The 19,962-nt window shown below is 56.7% G+C and overlaps 1 protein-coding gene across 6 annotated transcripts in view; it reads right to left on the minus strand.

The window, feature by feature from the left end:
- The window catches only part of PAK6 (p21 (RAC1) activated kinase 6), a 37,089-nt gene extending 17,544 nt beyond the window's left edge, over positions 1-19,545 (minus strand). For 2 of the 6 annotated variants that reach the window (XM_034661170.1, XM_034661165.1), the window contains exons 1-3: positions 18,858-19,545; positions 18,039-18,121; positions 6,705-6,821 (exon numbers count right to left, since the gene is read on the minus strand). The gene's annotated coding sequence lies outside the window, so the exon portion shown is untranslated. Of the gene's footprint in view, positions 1-6,704; positions 6,822-7,401; positions 7,703-18,038; positions 18,200-18,261; positions 18,281-18,857 lie in introns of those variants that run through there. The other 4 variants (XM_034661168.1, XM_034661167.1, XM_034661169.1 and 1 more) reach the window with 4 other exon arrangements.
- Between the last annotated feature and the right edge of the window lie 417 nt (positions 19,546-19,962).

The following is a 19,962-nucleotide window of genomic DNA, read 5'->3' on the forward strand; positions in this document are numbered from 1 at the left end:
GCGCCCCTCTAGAATTTCTTTCTCAAAAAACAAGGGGCGCCTGGGTGGCTCAGTGGGTTAAGCACCAGCCTTCGGCTCAGGTCATGATCCCAGCGTTCTGGGATCGAGCCCCACATCGAGCCCCACATCGGGCTCCCTGCTCAGTGGGGAGCCTGCTTCTCCCTCTGCCTGCCACTCCACCTACTTGTGCTTGTACTCTCTCTGTCAAATAAATAAATAAAATCTTTCAGAGAATTTTTAAAAAATAAAGAAAACAAAACATTTTAGAATAAAGAGTGATCATGAGGTCTGAGTTTCTAAGAGACACACTCCCCCACTCAGGTGTCCAATGTTGAGAAGTCATTGGGTGTGAAACCCCTGAGATGCAGACAGACGTCCTGTATCTCTCTGGCAATGGGTCCTGTGTCCTTGGAGCACACCAGGTCCAGACAGAGGCCTCCATTTGCCATTTTTAGGTCTCCATTTTCCAGCCCTGTTTCCTACCTTCTGACCAAGGTCAAGGGCCCAGGGGCCGAGGAAGGCTGGCTGCGGCATCGGCCCTGAGGCCGTGGTAAACCCGTGGTGGTAAACCAGCCGGGGCCGACCCTTAGAGCTGCCTTGATGCCTTCCTAGTATCGCCACCTCTTTGCACGCACACTCCACTCACCTAGTAGAGGGCTTTCCTCAAAGAAGATACCGGGAGGAGGGAGGAGGAAGGAGGAAGGAAGATGATCTTCCCTCCTAGAGCCAGTCCCTGCCTTTCCCTCTGCCTAGCCTGACAGAAACCACCTGGACCTGACACTCTGAAGTAGAAATGGCCAGAAGCTGAGCACCAGCTCAGGTTCAGGGAGCCCTCCACTGCCCCAGCCCCTCCTGTCGCAGGCCTCATCCCAACACAGGGGATGGAGGAGATGCCCAAGGTTCTTTCTTAAGCGGGGATCCAACCTTAAGATTGAGGAATGCTTTGAACTTCCCTCTTCTGAATGGCTGCAGACGTCACCTGCTGGCTGGCCCTGGACTGGACCAGAGGGGGATGCCCAGCACCCGGGAGGGGAAGAGCCCTGCCCAAACCAGTTTGGGAAGGAAACTCCCAGCACAGCTCCTGCTGTGGTTGCTTCCTCCAGCCAGAGCCTGGCAGATGGGGGGCCTGTCAGTTCCTGGCAGAGGCTTTCTGGAGGAAATCCTGCCACACCCAGCTCCCAAGGGTGGAGCTGGTGGGAGAGTTCAGGGAGCCAAAGGCCCAGCGTCCCTGATGGTATGGCTGTCATGTCAGAGGAACAGGAGCCAGAAAGGGAATGTGCTTGGCTCTTCCCAAGGATCAATTCATTTCATTTTCACACCAACCCCAGGGGGGTAGGAATTACTGTTATTACCCATGATTCTCGATTCCCGATGAGGCTCAGAGAGCCTAAATAACTTGCCCAAGGGGACAGAATCAGGAAAGGACTGAGCTGGGGGTCTGAACCTACATTTGGTCCCAAAGCCCCTGCTCTGTCCACCATGCTTGTTCTGAGGGAGTTGGGCTGCTGTTCATCTCTTTCCCGGGGGTCTCTGTGAACAGCCATGGGGCTGAGCAGCCTGTGTGGACTCATGGGAGTGTGGAGAAGGGGGGGAGGCAGGGCCAGCTCCCTCAATCAAGACTGCGAGACTTTTTTCCTGGGCTCATCTGTGAGTCAGAAGCCAGAGGAGATCGGGGTTGTCCTGATGTGTAGGCTGACCCTTACTTTGTTTGGAATCAGGTTTTGTTTTTGCCCTGCAAGGGGTGGGTAAAATGTTCCATAGAGCTCATGCTGATGGCTGTGACATCAGGGCCTGGCATATGAGAAAAGCTGCAGGAGCAGCCGGAGTGTACTCTCTCCAGCACGGATCCACGGCCCCTCGGTGGGGCCTCGGCCTCAAGCCAGGCAACCTGCAGGCTGGCTCAAGGAGTGGTGGGCAGAGCCTCGTGGCTGATGCTACTGTCCCCTGACTACAAGGGGTCTGGGCGGTGGGCCCCTGGAGCAGGGTACTGCTAGGCTAGGCTGCCCTAGAGGCCACAATGGGAATGAGGAGAAGAGCCACAGTGGGTGGGTCACCCTCTCAAACTGCTCCTCTGGGGGAGCAGACATGCAACCGCCAGGGCCTGGAATGCCAGGGCCCCCAAGCTGTTTCACCAGCAGTGGTGCTGTCCAGCTGAGTCACCTAGCTTACCTTCCACACCCAGCTTTGAGTGGGGTTTGGCTATTTCCACACATCAGATCCCTTTCAAAGGAAGGACCTGGAGCCCACTGAAGGGATACACAAGAAGGCACTGCAGGCTGGGGGGTGGCTTCCAGAAAGTGAGTCCGGAGGAGTTTGAGGCTAATCTGAGGGGGCAGGATTTGGTTGGTTGTCTCAGTCCTGAGATCTTGGTAAATTCTTAGGAATGAGGCCAGTGGGATTCCCCTCCATATTGAGGTGACGGGAACAGAGGGACCGTGGGCCCCCCTCCCAGTGCTTGTAAGCCAGAGTGGAGGGACACATGGGCTTCCTCTGAGGGAGGCTTAGTGCCTGCTTAGCACTACTGAGTGCTGGCTTGGGGTGGCCCCACAGTATGCAGTTCCTGAGTTCCTGCCCGTGACCTCGGCCTACTCTCCTCCTTTCTAGGCTGTAGCATTTCCAGTGGTGACAAGGGAACAGACCCATTCACCTCTGCTGGCGTCTCCAGGTACTTGAGGAGGGGAACAGGACCTGTTCTAGCTCAAAGGGCAATTTTAGGTATTTTCAGTAAATACCTAAACACTCAGTCAGTCATCACTTAGGGAGTGCTTAGTGTAAGCACGAGGCTCTGGGCTGATCATGTCACATTTAGGATCTCGTCCCCACAAGCCTATAAGGCAGGGCTATGACTGTACCCATTACGCGGACGAGGAAACCCATGTTTACAGAGATCAAGTCATTTGCCCAAGTAAAGCAGCAAAGAAGGGGAAGACCTGTGTCTCTCTGACCTGATGTGAATGCTGCTGCAGGCAGCTGTCACCCTCCGCCACCACCCCTGTCTCATTCTCACACCCATTCATGATGCCCTGGGGAAGGAACAATTCTAGAATCATGATGCTGAGGTAGGTAAGCCCCCCAGTTCTTCTTCTTCTTCTTTTTTATGTAGGCTCCATGCCCAGCATGGAGTCCAATGTGGGGCTTGAACTTACAACCCTGAGATCAAGACCTGAGCTCAGATCAAGAGTCAGACACTTGGGGCGCCTGGGTGGCACAGCGGTTAAGCATCTGCCTTCGGCTCAGGGCGTGATCCCGGCGTTCTGGGATCGAAGCCCCACATCAGGCTCCTCTGCTATGAGCCTGCTTCTTCCTCTCCCACTCCCCCTGCTTGTGTTCCCTCTCTCGCTGGCTGTCTCTATCTCTGTCAAATAAATAAATAAAATCTTTAAAAAAAAAAAAAGTCAGACACTTAACTGACTGAACCCCCAGGCCCCCCAAGCCCCAAAGTTCTATAGCACTTAGAAAGGTACCTCCATTACTGCCACCATCCAGGCACAGAGTGGCCTAAAAAGGACCATGTCACCTCCAGGGCCGGGCCTTTCCACCCAGAGAGCTGTAGCTAGGTTGCCCAACTTCTTTGTAACCCACTTTGGGAACTGTCATCCACACGCTTCCGTGAAGAATGATGGGCCTCACTGGCCCCCTGGTTGAGAATACCGTGAACAGAAGCTAGCCTTTCACTGAAGTATTCTTATTGGCGAGGAATATTCTCAAATTTTACTTTCTGGAGTTTGTTTAAATATAAAAGTATGTTATTATTCATTGATTCAATAAATTCATTTATTGTACATCAACTCTGCTCCAGATTCTAGGGACTGTGGTGAATAACACAAAATCCTTGGTCTCATGCAGTTTGGCTTGCTTTTCCAAAGAGATGTTGCTAGACCCCACCCTGATCTGCCCCACCTGCCAGAGAGATGGTAGTGTACATGCTTGGGGACTTGCTCATGGGGTCTGGCCTCTCCTCTGTCCCTGGCCAACTTTCAGTCCCTCAGTGGCACTCCTGACAGGGACGTGTCTGTGGCCTGCTAGAATACATTCAGTGATGGGGAGCTCCTCCCCGCTTCCCAACGCCCCTGCCCTCTGTTCTTCTGTCCCCTTGCTGCTCTTCCTTTGTATGGAGCTGATCTCTGCCCTCCCTCAGTCTCTAGCAGAGGTCTGGGCCTGCCATCTACCCCTCTTCACATCATGTGAGTCAGGGGACTCATTTCCTGCCTCCCCCCCTCCAAGTCTCACCAGGGGGAAGGGCCTGAAGAGAATTTCATGTGTTTTTCTGCCCAGTGGTCACCTGCAGGGTGGCTGGGTCCTAGAGCCAGGCTGTGCCCCTCACCGCCATTGCTTGAGGGCCTCATAGATCTGCCCAGGGCCTCCGTGCTGAAGCAGGGAGTGTCCCCAGGATGCTGAGCAGGACCTTGAGGTTTTGCTGGCCCACTGGACAGACCCAGAGAGAAGCTGAGTGTGCAGGCAGAGGGCATTCTGCATGTAAGCCAAAATGCCTGGGTTCCCTGCACTTGTCACCATTCCCACACTACAGGTCCCAGCGAATCCCCACGGGAGAGATAATGGGGCTGTTGTTGAAAAGAATATGATAATAAAGCTCATTCAATCTCTTGTGTCAACACTCCAGCTGAATGAGAGGCCAAAGAGCCAGGCTGGCCAGCCAGGAAGGTCAATATTGACTCAGGCCCGCCTCGGGCCCCGCTCCAGCCTACTAATGCAATGCTGTGGTCCAGCAGCGGCCCAAGCCAGAGCAGCCCTCTGACCTCTGTTCACTGTACTTAGAATCCACAGCATTGGGCTTTCCCGGGCTCGGGGTTATCTCCAAGGGAAAAGTAAAGAATGGCCTTCTTGGAAGGGCTGTAGGTCGAACACCTCTTCACTATGCCCAATTTTCAGCAGACTCTATAGGCAGAGGCCCGAGTCCTCATCACAGGGTCCTTAGACCCTGGCTGGAAAGAGCCTCTAGAGTCCCCAGTCACAGGCTTAAGGCCCCTAACCACACAAAAAGATTATGTTTTACAGCCCTTCACTTTCTATATCTCTGTTTCGTTCCCCTCTTGACTTTATGCTCACAATACTGTGAGATGTGTCAAACCTGCTTTACTGGGTGCATCTTAAAGATGACAGGTGGCCGGGGAGAGGATGGAGGAGACCAGAAAGGGAATATACACACATATGGGTATAAAGTGCATAGCACACGTCAGACGCTGTGCTAGGTGCTTATAAGTGCATTTAATGGCCACAACCCTACAAGCTAGATATTATGAGCTCTGTTTTACAGGTGAAGAAACCGAGCCTCAGAGAGAAAGACTGTCTGAGATGGTAAGTTTGGAGCTCGTATTCAAGCCCAGTGTCTCTAAGCTAACATGCCTGGTGCTCAGAGAAGTCAAACGACCTGCCCCGGGTCACACAGCCGCTGAGGGCAGAGCTAGGACTAGAAGCCTCAAGCCAGAGGCTCCCTCTGCCCAGGGCAGCCCTGTGGCAACAATGTGTCCGGGTCTCCCACAGACATGTGAGCACCTGTGACACATACAGAGCATCCCGCTGTCTCTGCCTCCAAAGCTGGATCCTCTTCCAGAACCGGCCCCTTCCCGGGCCACCTCTACCTGCCCACCACAGACCCTCTGCCTTTACTTTGTTCCCGTGGCTTGCTCTAAACCCTCCACAATCTGCTGCCACAGAGCCAGACCATTCTCAAAGTTCTCCAGGAGAATTCAGGGCTCGGGTAGTTTAACTTTTCCTGAGTAATGACCAGAGGGTGAGGAGGTGGCTCACGGCTGGGGCTGTTGGACACTGATTATTTATCACTGTGACTTCTCACAACTACCCTCTGAGGCACGCTCGATCGCCCAGTTTCACAGGGGAGGACATTTAAGTTTATAGAGAAGTAAAACAACTCGCTTAAGGAATAAATAGAAGGCGAAGTCAGAATTTGAACCCAGCTCTTTCTGATTGCAAACGTGCTCTCCGCTCCTGTCGTATGTATGGCCCGAGGGGCTCGCAGTATTACAGTACATGCTGTAACAGTCCCAAAAGACCCGAGCACGGCCATGGTCTCGACGCCCCTCTTTCCCCTACCTCGAAAAACAAGTCAGGGGAGCCGAAAACACACCAGAATAGGACAAGACACAGAAAACCCAGCCCACACGCCGGGAGCTCTTCATGTCTTAGCCCTGGCTGCTCCTAGAAGCATCTAGATCCCAGATGGGATGCCGCTCATCTTCCACGGGCGAGGGAAAAGCTGGGTCCATTTTAGCAGGTTGGGAGATGTGGGCAATGAGCTAGCAGGCTGGGATGTGCCGAGCAGCACCTCTGCCTGGGGCTGCCTCCGGTCTGCTCAGCGCAGACGCTGGGCTGGCTGCTGCCCTTCCTGTTCGGGAGCCTCCTTCCCAAGCAAGAATTCAGTGCACCGGCCTTCGTGACACTGGCTCGCCCCAGACAGGCATCACACCTGACCACAGCAGAGGCTGGGCCAGGGGCAGGCAGAAGTCTGCTCTGGGGCCTCCTGCTGTGGGCTGGAGGGAGTTACAGTGCACATCCAGTAAGGATGGAGAAATGGCACCTAGGAGGGACCACTGCCCCTGCCTAACAGTACCCAGAACGTCACAGGAGGGCCACCAGCCTGTCCACTGCCCCTACCAGCCTGTCCCTTATGGAGGTCTTGAGAAGGCTCCTGGACACCTTACCAGGGCTGAAGGTTCCTCACTCACCTCCTGGCCGCTTCCTCGCCTCCTCTTCCTCCCGACTCCTCACTCTTCAGTGGGCAGAGCTCTCAGGCACCAAGGAGAAGGAAGACTGAGGACCTTCCCCGGCCAGTCCTCGGAGGCCTGGGTGGAAAGAGATCAGAAATGCATTGTGACAAATGCTATATGTGTCTCGGTGGATTTTGCGACCGGCCGAATCCAGAGCATTCGGAACCGCCCTAGGCCTGCCTCCCGACTGAGCCACCATCTCAGGTACAAGGCAAGGTGGCGGGCTCCCCGCCCGGCGCACGGGGAGGAGGGGCAGTGGGCGCAGCACCGCCTCGGGCCGCTGTCCCCACCGCGCTCCGACTCAGCGCGGCCACCCGCCCCACCTCGCAGGCCCGCATGGGGCGCCCCTCTGGGGCGCGAATCCCCCAGCCCCGCGCCGCAGCAGCCCCAGCAGCTGGGCCGGAAGCGCCGGCGCACACGCGGAGGTCGGTCCGACCCCCAGCTGCGCCGGCTCCCGGTACCGGCGCTCAGGGCCCGTCAGCCCCGCGTCCTCCCCACGGCCGCTCCTGGGTGCACAGGGCGCCGGCCAGCCCCGAACTTTAGGGACTGAAAACCCGGGGAAAGGAGGCCGCGCGCGCGTGAGACCTGTCCCTGCGTCCCGGTCCCCCCCCCCCCAGAGGGGTCGCCGGCCTCCCGGGGTGGCCGGGGCACCCACCTGCCCAGCGGAAAGTCCCTGGAGAGCTCGGGGAGGCCGCGGGAGCCGGGCCCGCCCTCCGCGGGAGGGACCTTGGCGGCGCCGGGGACGGCGGAGAGAGGCCGCGCTTACTTGTTTGTGCAGCGCCGGCTTCACCTGGCCGCGAGTTTGATTTCAGGGTGTGGCCTCAGGTAGGACAGGGCGAACACAAAGCCCGGGAAAAGTCGCCCAGGGGTGCAGGGGCCATGGCCAGGAGCCTCTTCGCCGGAGGGGCGCCCCCCTGCTCGACCCTTTTCTTCTAATCACTCGGCTCCCGCCCTGGCCGGCCCTTCGCCTGCGGGCCCTCATCCGGGTCGGGCCCGCTGCAACCTGCCGATGGCCCCGTGGCCCCTGGAGGGCCGCCCAGGGGCCTGACTTGGATTATCCGCTGAGTGCCTCGGTGTGTCATTAACTCGTTGATGTGCATTGCAGATGCACATCTGGAGGCCGCGCGCCGACTCCTCCCGGATACCAGAGGGGCAGCGGGGCGAGTGCACCCACCTACATACACTGGGGAGTCTCAGCTGGAGTCCTAAAGCCTGTCTGTCCCATCCCGACAAGGCCCTAAGACTGTTTTGAGGTATTTCCCATTCTCGGGTGGGAAAGCCAGGATTTAAAGGGATTCCAACTTCCTCGTCAGACGGCTCAGTTCTGAGAATCTCAGCCTCAGGGTTCCCAGCCCCCCCCCCCAAGGGGACCCCTCAGAAAAACAAAGCCTTTGAGTACCTTGCATTCTCGGAGAATGGGCCTGTTACACAGCTGGCATCCCCAGGTTGTCCCCTGCAGTGCTCTGGCCTCGGAGCAGGATGGCCCTTCAGAGGGGCTCACTCCTCACTGCACTTTACCCTGCTTCTTTTGAATTAGAGGGTCGATGTGTTGTGGGGCAGAGGCAGGGCCACCTGTCTGTCTCTTCCCTAAACCAGGAAGTGAGCAGACCCTTGCTGTCCTAGACTTGGGCCCCCAGACAGGGCTGTATCTGACTGAGTGCTGGGGGATTCTGGCTTGGAAATTTGGTACCTCTAGGCCTTGAGTGGCTGCTCCCAAGCAGTGGTTGGATGACTGCCAACATCACAGCGGGGACTGAGGACAGTGCTGGGATTTTTGTCTTCGTTGGGTGCCTCGAACTCCGTTATTGAGTTCGCTGTTGCCATGTATCGTCTTTATTCACTGATTCTAGATCGGTGCAATTTCTAGATAAAGCATTTGCATATGGGCTCTATTGCTTACAGGGCTTAGTGGTGTGGCAGCTGGGCAGCAAAGTGCAGGTCCCCTTGCCCACCTCCACGCACGCACTCTTACGTATATTTAGTTTCTGCTCCTCTTCTTACCCTCTGTCTCCCCTCCTCCTCTTTGTGTCTTTCCCAAGAAGATTCCTTCTCTTTCCTCTGACAGGGCAACACTGAGGCCTGACCCTGTGAGCCAACCCCAGACCTCCTGCGTCCCCTCAGGAAGTTGCCTGCTGAGCCTAGGCTCAGGGGGCCATGTGGCAGGGAGGGGACAGCAGGTACAAGGGTGGCTTTCCCCTTAGAGATGTGGGAGCACTGGCTGAATGCTGGCTACTGGAAGCAGGCTGTGCTGGGTGGGAGCGTTCTGGAAACTGGTTGTTGAGGACTTGAGATGAACCAGGAACAAAGCTAGAATGAACTGCATGATGTTGGACCTAGAATCAACACCCTAAATTATTTTTTACTGACTCACAAGTGCACACATGAGTGATTTTCTTTTAATACAAATAACTTATAAAAAAATTCAGATAACTTCTATACCAAAACCAGAGCTCCAAGCAGTACTTTTGAACTGTTGAACCACGATAAAGTGTGACTGACCATTAGAATATTATCAGAAATGAACTGGTATTTAATCTGGTTTGAATCCAGGCTTGGGTGTCCCAGAAAGGCTACTAGTCAAGTCCCATCCTCACCCTGTAGCAGTGAGTCTAGGAAACCCTGGGGTCCTTTTGGAACAGAGATTGGGTTTGGGGCCTGAAGAGAGTCAGAGACTCCCAAATACAACTGACCAGGGGAGGTAATGAATCCCCCAACACTGGAGGTATCCAAGAACCCACATAACTATCAGTCAGATATGCTAGAGGAAAGGTTCTCATCCTGGATACTAGACAACACTAGGGGACCTCCTGGGCCCCTCCCAACCTCAGTCTCTGCACGTCCAGTCCCATCTGCAGGTGGGTCTGCTGCACTGGGTTGGATGACCCTCTGCAAAATGGGACAACTGGGATGTGCAGAATTTGTCCTGTGATTAACTCCCCCTGCCCTGCACCCCCATCCTCCTCTGATCCACGCCTAACTCAGCCTTGCCCAGCCAGTGGCAGGAACAGTTTGGGGGACAGTGACTCCTCTAGCATTCATGTGCCTCCCTCTGGCCCTGTTCCCAGGTTAGAGTCCTGAGCACAGGGTAAGGGACCAGGCACAGCCTTCTTTGGAGAACCCTGGTGGCTGGCATAGGCCTCCTGCTTGTCCATGCACTGCCATTCTCAGATCGGGCAGGAGCTCTGTACAGGGACACGGACAACTGACATTTCACCATGGGCAATGCCGTTGGAGCCGCTCCAGCTCTGGGGCACTGGCCAAGCAGTACTGTCTGCGAGGGCATCAGGGCAGCCCCGCAGAGCAGGGCGGGTGCTTCCCAGCTAGCTATCTCTCAGCCTTTGGCTGTTGGGGCCTGTTGGAACATCTGAGCACCTAAGCCGGGGCTGAGAGCCCAGGTTAGGGCCAAAGAGGAAAGATATGGATCTGCTTGTGGTTTAGAAACAAAAACACATTATCCTTTCCCTGTACGTTTCTGCTCCGTGACTTCAGAAGCTTCCTGGGGATCAAGAACTGCTGACAGGCTCACTTACTCCTTCCAGGGCTCCTTCCTCTGGGTGACTCTGCCCTCCTCTAGTAAGAGAAATAGTAATGCTGCCAGTTCGTGAGTATTTACACATATCTCACTCGTCTTCACAACAGCCCAGGCATAGAAGTGCTATACTATTATATTCTCACTTTACAGACGAGGAAACAGGCTGAGTGGTTAAGGGATAAGCTCAAGGTCTTGTGGTTACTCGACCCCAGTGTATCTGCCCCCAGCTTGTTCTCTTATCTGTGCTACTCAGACTGTCGGACATGACTTGATCATGTGGGGTCAAGTCCCAGGAAACAGCTGAGCGGGGAGGATTGCCCTCCTTGCGCCAACTCTGACCACCACCCAGGAAGGGTGAGTCACGTGACACAGTGTATGTGGGAAATATCCCTCCCCCGTTTCTGAGAAGGGCATGAGGACCCCCACGTGGCAGTGGGTATGTGGGGCAGAGAGGGCCTCACTTTCTTCCACCCTGTTACTGAGTCTCCTGCTAGGAGCAGGGTGCTAGATTTCCTGTCATGAACCAGCATGCTGCCTGAAGACCCCTCATCAAGCCATCTATCCTCCACAGACCTAGACCAGGCCTGGCGCACTCAGGCCCGCATGCGGCATGGCTGGGCCGGTGGGTGCTGGTGCCCCCGCTTGCTACTTGGCTTGAGGAGCTCCTGGAGCCGGGGCCCCAGGAGGGGTAGGTGTGCACTCGCCCTGCAGCCCTTGGACCCAGGAGAGAGGCCCACTTGGGAAAAGACTCCTTCCTCTCCCTCTCATCCAGGGTGCCCAATACCTGTCCCTTCCTGCTCGTGGGGCAGCCTGGGCCAGTGCCCCTCCCCTGATGGGGCCGAGAGGCAGGTGCAAACCTCTGAGGGTCTGGGAATATGAATGGAGGGGCCCTTAGGCAGGAGAGAGGTGGACAGTGCTGCTGCAGAGACCATGGGTTCTTGCTGGGTTGGAGCCCTCTGCCTCTCTAGGCTTCCCGCATGTCTCAGTCTCAGTTTCTTGATGTGTATAACAGGGGAGACAGTGTCCCTCTCTCTTGGGAAGGGGATGGAATGACAAGGCTAAAGCCTTGGGGTACCAGAGTCCCGAGGACCCGCACTCCCAGACGGGGTGAGAGGTTCTTGACCCTTGGCCCCCGTAGCTGCTAAAGGGACCCAGGCAGAAACTCCCCTCCCCCATGCCAGGGGTGCACACAGCTGCTGCAGGGAGCAGTAGAGCCCCGTGTGGGTGCCACAAGGGCAGAGTCCCAGGATTCTTCAGGGGAACTTGCTACTACGTCAACCCAATAGATCTAGCCACTACAAATCCCAGAGAGAGAACCCTAGCCCCAGGTGGCAGCACTGCCTGGGCCGTTAGGTGTTTGGGGAAAGCCTATGGGACTCACCTGCCCAGCGGCTGGACAGATGTGTCTTTGTGCCATTCTGAACCTTAGCAGAGGTGAACCATACCTAGAAGCCTCCAGCCTCTCTCTGCCTGCCTTTTTCTCAAGCCCTGCATCTGTACTAGATTTCCTGTGCTGCTGGGGATAGAGAGGCCTGTCCTCCCCAAATGCAGACTGACACTGGAGGCTGAACTTGTCTGATGGCCCTAAGCGGCCTGGTGATATGGACAAGTGCTCAGACTCTGGGGCCACCGTCCACCTGCCTCAAGGGGCTGAAGCAGGGGTGGAGCTGGCTGCGGCACCCTTCCCAGCTTCATGGGGGTAGGAGATACCCTGGGGAGGGCTGGAAACAGAACGGGCCACCTGCATTCCAAGGACACCCATTTTAGAGACATGATGAATTCATGTAATATCTTCTCACTATGATCACTTCGCAGCCCGTGCTCTTGATGGGCTCCAAAGTTCCATGCAAATGTCTGTTGCTGGCAGTTTGGCTCTCTGGCTAGCATTTCTGCTGGCAGAGCTGACAGCTGCAAGCGGCTTGAATGGAAACCCTTCATTGTCCTCTCCTCTCCTCTGAACCTCTCACTGTTGTCCCTGGTCTGAGGCTGGGTCAGGGCCGTGACTGTCACCCGTGCCCTGGATCCCAGGGCCTGGCTTTCAGGAAGGACAGGTGAGTGGGGGGGGGGGAGCAGAAGGCTCGTGCCTGACCAGGTAAGGGTCCAGACCGGAGCCCCAGGGAAGGGAAGAGTGTGAGGAAACATGCTGTTGGTTGCCCAGGCCCCATCCACAACTGTCTGGGGGCAACACCTTAGCTCTAAATACAGACACTTCACACACTCTGGCCTGTGGCCTCTTGGGAACATTGACTCCCTGGCTACAGTGCTTCCTGAACTCTACTTTCTGCATCTGCCCTGGGTCAGTGTTAGATGGCATGGCCTATCTAACTGCCACTTGGCTGGGCCGGCCCATGTTTAGAGGGGCCTGGAGGGGCCCAGGCAGCTACTGCCATCCCTTTGTGGGGGCTTTCCTTCCTTAGTCTCTGGTCCACGCCTTGACTACCCCAGGGATGGTGCCCGCAGGAACTTTATGTGAACACGGACTTGGCAGGGGTTCTGCTCACACTGCCATGTCCTCACCAGTGGCTGGCACAATGGCCTTTGCTGGGATGACGGACTGTGTGGGGCCAGCTTTTCCTGTCTGACCATCCTCTCCTCCCCAAGAGCTCTGCATGCATGCTCACTCCTGGCCTTGCATTCTTGCCTCTGGGCCTGACTTCATCCCTCCCTGGGGATGGGACCCCACCTTTCTGGGTCCCAGACACACCATCTTCCAGCAAGACCCACTATAGTGCAATATACAAGTCTTCTTGTCCAGCTTGGGCCTGGTGACAAGGGTGACAGATGACAGGCGACAGGCCTCCTGCTTCTGGAATCTAACCTCCGGACATTTAATTTCCTGCCTGGGGTCATAGTATATACTGGTGAAAAGACCACCGGAAATAAAGGGTGTCCTACGCGCCTCTTCTGACTTCTGCCCAGAATCTCTCTTTCATTCCTAGATACCTTCATCAATACTTTCTTCTTTGGTTTAAGACACGACTGCCAGCCTTATGGTAAAAGGTAAAATGCCTCCTGGGACAAATCAATCCATTTATGAATTAGCTGGTTCTGTTTCTCAGAGAGTATCCTGGAGGAGGGGTGGGGCAGTGTGGGGGGCAAAGCCTCTCCTTGGGGGGCACTGAGCAATGAACTTGGGCTGAGCAGGGGCTGCTTGCTGAGCGAGATGCAGGGGCCGGGTGAGGCGGGGCGGGGCGGTGGGTGTGGCAAAGCCAGGTCCCTGTTAGGGCAGGAGGCACAGCCGAGCACCAGGACCTGTCTGGCCTCTTAGTGTGTTGGGCCAGGCTGTCTCCTCAAACCATCAGCTTACGCTGCAGCTTTTGCCTGCCCCTGCTTGGGGGGCACCGTTGATGCTGCTGCTGACAGAAGGGCAGCCTGGGTGGTGAGGGAGTACAGGACTGGGAGGTGGGGACCCCCAGGGCCTGAAACCAAGGCTCTGCCACCAGTCAGCTGGGTGATCTCAGGACCCACTTTGCTTCTCTGGGCCTCTGCTTCCCTCTCTAGTATTATGGGGCTTGAGTAAACATTCTTAGGGACTCCTTTTGGCTTGAAGGTGCTATGGCCATCCAAGGTGGCGAGCTCCTTTCAGGGGCAGTCCTTTCCTCCTCTGCACCCCACCTCACGGCCCCCAGACTGTGCTCTGGATGCCCGTGAGGTGGTGGAATAAATGGTCCCCTGGCTCCCTCTCCCCTCTGTGCCTTCCTGTGCAATTCCTCATTTGAAGCTAAAAGAAAGAAAATGGAGGCTGGAGGCTCCTGGCCAGGAAGCTGAAGCAGAGAACCAGTCCTCCCGGTTTTCACCCTGCTGCTGTTCCGGCAGCCTTTAGGAGCTCGGGCAGGCCGGCAGGCAGCACTTTACTTACCTTCAGTAAAGGTGACTGGCTGGTAGCTATTTGCCCCCCGGGGTGGAGCGGGCTGGGTCCCTGCTGCACTGGGATCAGAGACCAGAACAACCCACTAGCTGACCTGAGCTTTCTGGACCTGCTTCTCTGAGCACCCAGAGGTCCCCCTCTCCACGTCCTGATCAGCCTGAGTGTGCAAGAGAACACAGATCTGCCTCCGCCCCCTTAGCCAGTGGCCCTGGGGCTTGAGTGCTTTGAGACCTGGGCAAACCAGAGCCAAGCAGACAGACACCAGCATTTGCTGACTGAGGCAACACTTCGAGGGGGGAAGGTTGCCACAGAAAACCCACAGGTGTGCAAAAAAAGTCATTATCTTCCCTCTGTAAAGACCTGGGTCTCTGCACTGCCTGATGTGTTATAAAGAGGTTTGATAGAAAATGGTGGCCACCATGGGTGTCCCTTTGCTGGGGCTAATGTGGCTCCATGCAGTTTTGGGGGAACCGGAACCCATTTTTCGCATCCTTATTCCCCCAGCATATGAAAGTATGTCATGTTCTGGGGCATACTTTTTTCTTGTTCTTTTAGGTGAACAGAACCTGGCATTATCTTTCCTAAATCCATAGAACAGATAACTTTGGCAGAAAAAGCATAAAGTCTCTGAGTCTGAACCTTAATGGTTCCTGGCATTTCTAAGTCACTTGCCAGAGTGATCAAGAAGTCCCCTGTGTGGGGCGCCTGGGTGGCTCAGTCATTAAGCAGCTGCCTTCGGCTCAGGGCGTGATCCTGGCGTTCTGGGATGGAGCCCTGCCTCAGGCTCCTCCACTGGGAGCCTGCTTCTCCCTCTCCCACTCCCCCTGCTTGTGTTTGCTCTCTCACTGGCTGTCTCTCTCTCTGTCAAATAAATAAATAAAATCTTAAAAAAAAAAAAGTCCCCCAGGGTCTTCGGTCTGGCCCCCTGCACGCAGCCTCTCCAAGTCTGTGCTTCAGATGGGGCTCAGGAGTACATCGTCCCTCAACGAGTCAGGGCCACCACGTGACAAAATTCCAGACTCAAAGAGGGGACCATGGAAGGGGACCATTCCTTCACTGTCTACTGCCTAAGTCCTCAACACCTGAAACTAGACCCCAGATGGAGAAGGAAACTCTCCACAGACTCAAGTCATTCCTTAGAGAAACTCAGGGGCAGACAATTTGCTCTTCAGGAAAAACTGGAGCTGGTACCACATTTCTTCCCAGCATTCTCCCTCTTCTTGCACTTGTCTGTCTCCTTGAGCATTCATCCTCCACCCACTGCCGTTCAAACTGCTTCTTCCTTTGCTTTCCACTCTCAACTAATCTGATTTTGTCCATCTTTGTTAAGTTCTATGTTAAGATCCATCTCCCAGTGTTGGTCTAAATTCATAAATTATCTGGACTGGATGGGTCATGGCTGATAGCTTCAGCCATGAGTCTGGGGCCCAGGGTGGGCCAAAGAATGCCACCACCCTGTTGCTGAGCCAGGCTCTGTAGCTCAGCTGGTTTCTGGTGGGGTTGGCTCCAAGCTCAGCTTCCCTTTCCACTGCTCTGTTGAAGAGCTGTTAGCTCCCCAGGGGCCAGGTTTGGTCCTTCATTTAGCAGCACTTTCTCCCACCCCCTGTCCCTGCCACACGTGTTTTGTACTTAGTAGTGAGGCAGCCCTGTTCCCTCCCTGCAAGCCAGCAAGCCAGGACCAGGCGCCAGTTGCCATCTCCATGTGCTGCCTTGAGCAAAGGTCTTGCCAAGAACAGACAAGTCAAGTTCCCCTTCATCTCACATTTTGTGCATCTCACCTTAGCCCTGAGTGGGCCCTTAGGCTGAGCTCAGAAGGGGGCAGCTACCAGTCAGCATGCTCCCCGGGGGCAACAGGGCCAGCTTGGCTTCAGGGAGTGGAGAGCTCTTTCTGCCTCCAAAGCTTCCATTTTCCATGCTCCCTTCCAACCGGTTGGCTCTGCCTGATTATGAGGGTTGCTAGCAACCTTCCTACTGCCCAAGTTAGTCCTGAATTCTGGGCCTTCCCACTTACGGTGTGGAGGGTATCCTATGGGAAGGGCTCTGCTTCAGGCCACAGGACAGTCCTCCCTGCTTTCTGCACCCAGGGCACAGTGTTTTAAAATCATATCTGGGGGGTGCCTGGGTGGCTCAGTTGGTTAAGCACCTGCCTTTAGCTCAGGTCATGATCCAGGGGTCCTGGGATGGACTCCCGCATTGGGCTCCTTGTTCAGGGGGGAGTCTGCTTCTCTCTTTCCCTCTGCCCCTCCCGCTTGCTCCATGCTCTCTCTCTCGTTCTCTGTCAAATAAATAAATAAATAAAATCTTTAAAAAAAAAAAAAAGAAAAGAAAAAGAAGCATTTCTGGGACTGTTTGGGTAAGGAGCACAGTCTCTCAGCGTCTCCACCTCTGTCTTGCCCAGTGCCTCCCATGAAGGTGGGCAGGTATAAGAAAACCAGCCATCCAGAGCCCTCCCCTCTTAAAAGCCCAGGCAACCTTTTCTCCTCCTGTCCCTTATGCCCCCTATGCCCTGCCCTCTATCCTCTGCTTCCTCCTCGCCCAGGCAGCTTGTCTGCTGTTTGTCTGGCATCCGCAACCTCTGTCACTCTGCCCCCAGCTGGCCAGCTGCCGCTTGGCTCTGCATACCTGGGAGACCCCTAGGCTCAGAGTCACCTTGTGCAAGGAGGCAAATACTGTCACAGCTGGGTCATTTTCCTCATACTGGAGCCAGGTATGGAGATTAATTGAATGGGAGACACTTATGGTTCATCTGGACTCCAGTCCCATGTGCTTCTCCAGGACAGAGGGCATTCCTGGTCATCTTTGGGAATTGTGCTGAGTGGACTTTGCTGTGCTAGAGACCCCAGACCAGCCTGCACCTTCCCTGTGCCTGGTACAGCCTAGAGAGCTCAGCTCACAAAGACTCATCAGTCTGTCTTTGGGGGCCTGGAAGGTCTGTGCAGCCCCCACACTCCCACCTTGTGCCCATTCTCAGGTGCGCAGAGCTTTTCACCCCAGTTGGGTGTTTCTAGAAGCCTTGCTCCCAGTGCCAAACCCCTCCTGGCTAGGCACGCCTGTCAGTAGGGTTCCCAGGTTTGCCACTCCTAAGCTGCAGAGGGGACTCCTTGCTTGGCCCAAAGGCCTTATTCCTAGCTGATAAGCTTCTGTGGGGCCGAGTCGGGTGGCCTTGAGTCCATCCACTACTCCTGGAACCCCACTGCCAGCAGAACCAGCTTAGGGAAAGACCCCCAAGCAGGACCCTCCAACCTTGCTCTGTGACACCAGGGAAAGAACAAACTGTGTACGCTGGATTCACCTGGCTTCTCGGTGGGGCCCGGGCAATTTAAACCCCGAGCTCCGTGGGCGTGACCCCTGGAGCCAACCAGGTCATCAACCCTGCCGCAGAGGTGGGGAGCCTGAGGCCTGTGAGAAGGGATGGTGCTCAGCCAGGCAGCCCCCCTGAACCTGACCTGAAGCCAAGTTTCAGAGTCAGAAGCTCAGCCAGGTCAGACTCGGCATCAGGGCATGACTGGGAGCCCCAGCAATGCTTCATAAATATTTGTGGGATGAATAGTTGAGCCGAGTGTCCCAGAGGTGGTGGGGTGAGAGGGGCCTTCCCGAGGGGTGTCCCGGTGGCACCACACCAGCTCGGCCCGGCGGGAGGGGGAGGTAAAGGCAGAAGAGCAGAAAGGCAGGAACAAGCATTTCTCCCTGGGGTGGGAAGCCAGAAGCCAGCTCGCCCCGGGCTCTTTCAACCTCAACCTGGAAAGGCAGCGGCGGAGTGGGTGGGGTGTGGGGCTCATTCTCCTAGAAACCCGCAGCCTCTGCCCCTGTCCAGGGCGGTGGGCAGCCCGGAAGCCTGGGCCCCCAGCCCCGCCCAGGGAGCCTGACCCCGCAGCGGCCGCAGGGGCCTTACCGTGGCCACTCCTGGGGGGCCGCCGGGCCTCGCGCTCCTCCCCGCAGGCCGTTGCTTGTCTCTAGCCCAGGAAGAGGCACTCCCTTCAGGCAGAAAAAGAGAAAAAGGAACAGAAGCAAAGCTCAGTGCTTTTCTGGCGGAGCCGCTCCTCCTGAAGGCTCCTGGTTGGTGTCGTCCTGCCTCTGTGGGCACACAGCCGTCCTCCCCCTGGCGGCTTACTCACCGGTGTGCCCGTGAGGCTGCCAGCTGCACGGGGGAGGCGGCGGGAGGTGGCCCACGCCCCTCTGCCTGACACGCCGGAGCATGCTCTGTGGGGGCCGGGGGCTCGGGCGGCCCCCAGCGGGGTCCTGAGGAGGGGGAAGCCATGTCCCGGCCCACACCCGCTCGGGGCATGCGTCCCTGGGGACACACTTAGGTGCTGACTGGCACTACGCGGTCGAATGACACAACTCCTGGGGGCTGTCAGAAGGGGGGGCAGCTGAGGCTCTGTCTGGCCCCCTGGCGGGTTGGCTTCCATCCTTGGCGCACCCCTCTGCACCATTCCCGACTTGGAAGTGCTCCCGAGTCTCTGTCCCGTGGGCTTAGAGGGGGCCTGGGCCTGTCTGAGCTCGAGCTGCTCCTCACCCTGTTCAGGCCGGGGGCTTGGGGTCCCTTTTCCACAGCACCCACCTCAGGGCCTAGGGGGGCCCAGCATCCATGAGGTGAACTGCTGCCAAGCCCCGCGTCCCCAGCCCTCTGTCCTCAGCAGGGGTGGAGGTGGGGGGTGACACGCACCCTCTCACACACACGTGGGGCCACACCCATCACAGAGCCACCTACCTGCCCAGGCCAGCCTAAGCCAATCCAGCCTCGCTCTCCAAATGCCACTCTGGCCCTAGAAGCCACTCATGTACAGCAGTATCCTGTGGGAGGTGAGTTCAAAGCCAGCCCGGGAGGACTCCAGTTAGCACAGACCAGTCTCCCCTTCTCTCCTGACACCTCCGGAGGACACTGCAGCCCGATCACCATGTCTGCTATTGCACTTGGCCGGCCAGCATCTCTCTCCCGGAAACTCGGGCCCCCACAGCATCTTCCATGTCCTTAGGGGGTGGCAGCCGATTCCTGACAGGTCCCATCTTCCTCGGAGCCCAAGGTAGAGAGGGGAGAATGGGAAGGGGCGGCACCCAGGTGCAGCTCCGAGTTTCCAGCTCCCAGAATAATCAGATGCGAAAGGGAAGGAAGAGACTCAGTGCCAGTGGGCCGGCTTAGTCACCTGGATGGCTGCTCCCAGCTCCTGGCACATCAGGCCAGTGCCCTCCCCCATCTGCTGTCGACAGCAGGGCTGTCAAAGGGCGCGTGGCCTTCACCGGGGCGCGCCAGCTGGCCCGGGGCTGCCTGGCAGGCTGCACGGCGGCGCGCGAGCTCCGGCCTCCTTCCCCGCCGCAGCGCGCCCCTCCTCCACCAGGCACCCAGGCTCACTTTGGGATTTCTCCATTAAATCCTCAGGCAGCGACCTGCTCGTTTGGGGCGTTGAGCTGCTCCAACGTTGCTTGGCAATTTTGATATCGTCGGGGGTTGCTATGGGGAGGAGGGTGATGTCATTGACACAAAAAACCCACTGAATTTACAAATCAGCTGGGGCTGGAGCTATTTATAAAAACACGTTTTTTCCCTGCCTTCCTTTACTGAGGGGGAGGGAAAGGAAGGGCTGCCTGCCAGGCTCAGAGGCAGCCTCCCCCAGCCCGCAGAAGCCAGAACCCCCCCACACACCCCCAGGCGCCCCCACCACAGAGCTGGCTGGCCCTGGCCGCAGCTGGGCAGAACTCCCCTTTCAGGGTCTCAGCTGGAGTTGTTGTGAAGGGCACAGGGAGAGCGGCACACAGTGGGTGCTGGGCAGCGTGGGCGCCAGCTTCCTGGGTTGGGGGGGCCAGAAGCCAGCCACTCA

Source organism: Ailuropoda melanoleuca, chromosome 5 (genome assembly GCF_002007445.2).
Source record: "Ailuropoda melanoleuca isolate Jingjing chromosome 5, ASM200744v2, whole genome shotgun sequence".
NCBI lineage: Eukaryota > Metazoa > Chordata > Mammalia > Carnivora > Ursidae > Ailuropoda > Ailuropoda melanoleuca.